Source organism: Arachis hypogaea, chromosome 6, assembly GCF_003086295.3.
Source record: "Arachis hypogaea cultivar Tifrunner chromosome 6, arahy.Tifrunner.gnm2.J5K5, whole genome shotgun sequence".
Lineage (NCBI taxonomy): Eukaryota > Viridiplantae > Streptophyta > Magnoliopsida > Fabales > Fabaceae > Arachis > Arachis hypogaea.
The window spans coordinates 89885782-89891500 of NC_092041.1; the positions used below are offsets into that span (position 1 = coordinate 89885782).

Consider the following 5719-nt stretch of genomic DNA (forward strand, 5'->3'; position numbering starts at 1 on the left):
ATTTCTTCCTGTTTTTCATTCTGTTTTTGCTTTTTTCATTGATTTTGTGACTTCTCATGATCATCAACCTACAAAAAACATAAAATAACAAAGAAATAGTTAATTATAAAACATTGGGTTGCCTCCCAACAAGCGCTTCTTTAATGTCATTAGCTGACAGAGGACTCTCATGGAGCCTCAAAATGCTCAGAGCTATGTTGGAACTCCCAACACCAAACTTAGAGTTTGAATGTGGGGTTCAACACCAAACTAGAGTTTGGTTGTGGCCTCCCAACACCAAACTTAGAGTTTGACTGTGGGGCTCTGTTTGGCTCTGTTTTGAGGGAAGCTCTTCATGCTTCCTCTCCATCATTGATAGAGGGATATCCTTGAGCCTTAAACATCAAGGATTCTTCATTCACTTGAATGATCAACTCTCCTCTATCAACATCAATCACAGCCTTTGCTGTGGCTAGGAAGGGTCTGCCAAGGATGATGGATTCATCCATGCACTTCCCAGTCTCTAGGACTATGAAATCAGTAGGGATGTAATGGTCTTCAACTTTTACCAAAACATCCTCTACAAGTCCATAGGCTTATTTTCTTGAATTATCTGCCATCTCTAGTGAGATTTTTGCAGCTTGCACCTCAAAGATCCCTAGCTTTTCCATTACAGAGAGAGGCATGAGGTTTACACTTGACCCTAAGTCACACAAGGCCCTCTTGAAGGTCATGGTGCCTATGGTACAAGGTATTGAAAACTTCCCAGGATCCTGTCTCTTTTGAGGCAGTTTCTGCCTAGACAAGTCATCCAGTTCTTTGGTGAGCAAAGGGGGTTCATCCTCCCAAGTCTCATTTCCAAATAACTTGTCATTTAGCTTCATGATTGCTCCAAGGTATTTAGCAACTTGCTCTTCAGTGACATACTCATCCTCTTCAGAGGAAGAATACTCATCAGAGCTCATGAATGGCAGAAGTAAGTCCAATGGAATCTCTATGGTCTCATTTTGAGCCTCAGATTCCCATGGTTCCTCATTGGGGAACTCATTGGAGGTCAGCGGACGTCCATTGAGGTCTTCCTCAGTGGCGTTCACTGCCTCTTCTTCCTCCCAAAATTCGGCCATGTTGATGGCTTTGCACTCTCCTTTTGGATTTTCCTCTGTATTGCTTGGGAGAGTACTAGGAGGGAGTTCAGTAATTTTCTTGCTCAGCTGTCCCGCTTGTGCCTCCAAATTTCTAATGGAGGACCTTGTTTCAGTCATGAAACTTTGAGTGGTTTTGATCAGATCAGAGACCATGGTTGCTAAGTCAAAGGTATTCTGCTTAGAACTCTCTGTCTATTGCTGAGAAGATGATGGAAAATGCTTGCCCTTGCTAAACCTGTTTCTTCCACCATTATTATTGTTGAAACCTTGTTGAGGTCTCTGTTGATCATTCCATGAGAAATTTGGATGATTTCTCCATGAAGGATTATAGGTGTTTCCATAGGGTTCTCCCATGTAATTCACCTCTTCCATTGAAGGGTTCTCAGGATCATAAGCTTCTTCCTCAGATGAAGCTTCCTTAGTACTGCTTGGTGCATTTTGCATTCCAGACAGACTTTGAGAAATCATATTGACTTGTTGAGTCAATATTTTGTTCTGAGCCAATATGGCATTCAGAGTATCAATCTCAAGAACTCCTTTCTTCTGACTAGCCCCATTGTTCATAGGATTTCTTTCAGAAGTGTACATGAATTAGTTATTTGCAACCATTTCAATCAGCTCTTGAGCCTCTGTAGGCGTCTTCTTCAGATGAAGAGAGCCTCCAGCAGAGCTATCCAAAGACATCTTGGAAAGTTCAGAGAGACCATCATAGAAAATACCTATGATGCTCCATTCAGAAAGCATATCAGAAGGACACTTTCTGATTAATTGTTTGTATCTTTCCCAAGCTTCATAGAGGGATTCTCCTTCCTTCTGTCTGAAGGTTTGGACTTCCACTCTAAGCTTACTCAATCTTTGAGGTGGAAAGAACTTTGCCAAGAAGGCATTGACTAGCTTTTCCCAAGAGTCCAGGTTTTCTTTAGGTTGAGAGTCCAACCATGTCCTAGCTCTGTCTCTTACAGCAAAAGGGAATAGCATAAGTCTGTAGACCTTAGGGTCAACCCCATTAGTCTTGACAGTGTCACAGATTTGCAAGAATTCAGCTAAAAACTGATGAGGATCTTCCAATGGAAGTCCATGGAACTTGCAATTCTGTTGCATTAGAGAAACTAATTGAGGCTTAAGCTCAAAGTTGTTTGCTCCAATGGCAGGGATAGAGATGCTTCTCCCATAAAAGTTGGGAGTAGGTGCAGTAAAGTCACCCAGCACCTTCCTTGCATTGTTGGCATTGTTGTTGTTTTCGGCTGCCATAGGTTCTTCTTCTTTGAAGAATTCGGTTAGGTCCTCTACAGAGAGTTGTGCCTTAGCTTTTCTTAGCTTTCGCTTCAAGGTCCTTTCAGGTTCAGGGTCAGCCTCAACAAGAATGCTTTTGTCTTTGCTCCTGCTCATAAGAAAGAGAAGAGAACAAGAAAATGTGGAATCCTCTATGTCACAGTATAGAGATTCCTTGAGGTGTCAGAGGAAAAGAAAAGTAGAAGACAGAAGTAGAAAATTCGAACTTATCAAAGAAGATGGAGTTCGAATTTTGCATTAAGGAATAGTGTTAGTCCAGAAATAGAAGGATGTGAGAAGAAGGGAAGTAATTTTCGAAAATTAAGTAAAAGATTTTGAAAATATTTTTGAAAAACACTAATTGATTTTCGAAAATGAAAGTGGAAAAGAGATCAAGTGATTTTTGAAAAAGATTTTGAATTTAGAAATCAAAAAGATTTGATTGAAAACTATTTTGAAAAAGATGTGGTTAAGAAGATATGATTAGTTTTAAAAAGATGTGATTGAGAAGATATGATTTGAAAAACATTTTTTTAAAAAGATTTGATTTTGAAAATTAAAAACTTGGCTAACAAGAATAGATATGATTCAAACATTAAACCTTTCTCAACAGAAAAGGCAACATATTTGAAATGTTGAATCAAATCATTGATTGATAGCAAGTATTTTTTAAAAATAGAGAGAAATTGATTTTTAAAAAGATTTGATTGAAAAGATATGATTTGAAAAAGATTTGATTTTGAAAAACTTTGAAAACTTGAAAAAAAATTGCATTGAAAACAGAATCTTCCCTCTTGTGCCATCCTGACGTTAAACGCCCAGAATGGTGCACATTCTGGCGTTTAACGCCCAAAACTATACCCTTTTGGGCGTTAAACGCCCAACCAGGTACCCTGGCTGGCGTTTAAACGCCAGTCTGTCCTTCTTCACTGGGCGTTTTGAACGCCCAGCTTTTTCTGTGCAATTCCTCTGCTATATGTTCTGAATCTTCAATTCTCTTGTATTATTGACTTGAGAGGACACAAATTAAAAATATTTTTGGATTTTTAATAATAAGGAATAATCAAAATGCAACTAAAATGAAAAGAACAATGCATGCAAGACACCAAACTTAGCAGTTTGTATACTACTGACACTAATGCATATGAGACACATAAACACTCAAGTCAAGAGAATTCAAAGATCAAAGTAAGAAATCATCAAGAATTACTTGAAGATCCTTAAGACACATGAATGAATGCATGCAATTGACACCAAACTTAAAATGAAACACTAGACTCAAACAAGAAATATTTTTTTGGATTTTATAATTTTGTAATTTTTTTGTGCTTTTTCGAAAATAAAGTGGAAAAAGGTATCAAAATTCTTAATGAGAATTCCAGGAATCATGCAATGTTTAGTCTAAGACTCCGGTCCAGGAATTAGACATGGCTTCACAGCTAGCCAAGCTTTCAAAGAAAGCTTCGGTCCAAAACACTAGACATGGCCAATGGCCAGCCAAGCCTTAGCAGATCACTACTCCAAAAGCAAGATTGATAGAAATCAACAAGCTCTTGTGATGATAAGTTGAAACCTCGGTCCAATGGGATTAGACATGGCTTCACAGCCAGCCAGATTTCAACAAATCATCATGAAACTCTAGAATTCATCTTCAAGAATTCCGAAAAAAAATACCTAATCTAAGCAACAAGATGAACCGTTAGTTGTCCAAACTCAACAATCCCCGGCAACGGCGCCAAAAACTTGGTGCTGTTGCCGGATCAAAACTTGGCACTGTTATTGCAGGGAACAAATGCGAAATCGTAGTTAGGACATCTAATTCCCCGGCAACGGCGCCAAAAACTTGGTGCGCGAAATTGTGATCACTACTTTTCACAACTCAAATAATCCCCGGTAATGAATCCAAAAACTTGGTGTTCAATACCATGGCATAAACACAACTTCGCACAACTAACCAGCAAGTGTACTGGGTTGTCCAAGTAATAAACCTTACGCGAGTAAGGGTCGATCCCACAGAGATTGTTGGTATGAAGCAAGCTATGGTCACCTTGTAAATCTTAGTCAGGCAAACTCAAATGGGTATGGTGATATGCGAATAAAACATAAAGATAAAGATAGAGATACTTATGTAATTCATTGGTAGGAATTTCAGATAAGCGTATGAAGATGCCTTCCCTTCCGTCTCTCTGCTTTCCTACTGTCTTCATCCAATCCTTCTTACTCCTTTCCATGGCAAGCTTAAGCAAGGGTTTCACCGTTGTCAGTGGCTACCTCCCATCCTCTCAGTGGAAATGTTCAACGCACCCTGTCACGGCACGGCTATCCATCTGTCGGTTCTCGATCAGGCCGGAATAGAATCCAGTGATTCTTTTGCGTCTGTCATTAACGCCCCGCCCTCAGGAGTTTGAAGCACGTCACAGTCATTCAATCATTGAATCCTACTCAGAATACCACAGACAAGGTTAGACCTTCCGGATTCTCTTGAATGCCGCCATCAGTTCTAGCCTATACCACGAAGATTCCGGTTAAAGAATCCAAGAGATATTCACCCAGTCGAAGGTAGAACGGAGGTGGTTGTCAGTCACACGTTCATAGGTGAGAATGATGATGAGTGTCACGGATCATCACATTCATCAAGTTGAAGAACAAGTGATATCTTAGAACAAGAACAAGCGGAATTGAATAGAAGAACAATAGTAATTGCATTAATACTCGAGGTACAGCAGAGCTCCACACCTTAATCTATGGTGTGTAGAAACTCCACCGTTGAAAATACATAAGAATAAGGTCTAGGCATGGCCGAATGGCCAGCCTCCCAAAGTGATCAAAAGATCTAAAGATCAAAAGATCCAAAGATCAAAAGATCAAAATACAATAGTAAAAGGTCCTACTTATAGAAAACTAGTAGCCTAGGATGTACAGGGATGGGTAAATGACATAAAAATCCACTTCCGAGCCCACTTGGTGTGTGCTTGGGCTGAGCAATGAAGCATTTTCGTGTAGAGACTCTTCTTGGAGTTAAACGCCAGCTTTTATGCCAGTTTGGGCGTTTAACTCCCATTTTGGTGCCAGTTCCGGCGTTTAACGCTGGGATTTCTGAGGGTGATTTTGAATGCCGGTTTGGGCCATCAAATCTTGGGCAAAGTATGGACTATTATATATTGATGGAAAGCCCAGGATGTCTACTTTCCAACGCCGTTGAGAGCGCGCCAATTGGGCTTCTGTAGCTCCAGAAAATCCACTTCGAGTGCAGGGAGGTCAGAATCCAACAGCATCTGCAGTCCTTTTTAGTCTCTGAATCAGATTTTTGCTCAGGTCCCTCA

General features: G+C 40.0%; 1 non-coding gene across 1 annotated transcript; it reads left to right on the top strand.

Annotated features, from left to right (window-relative positions):
* Positions 1-1862: 1862 nt before the first annotated feature.
* On the top strand, positions 1863-1970 carry LOC112699877 (small nucleolar RNA R71). The gene has a single exon (XR_003152811.1). It is a non-coding gene; the product is annotated as a small nucleolar RNA R71 (small nucleolar RNA).
* The last annotated feature ends 3749 nt before the right edge of the window (positions 1971-5719 follow it).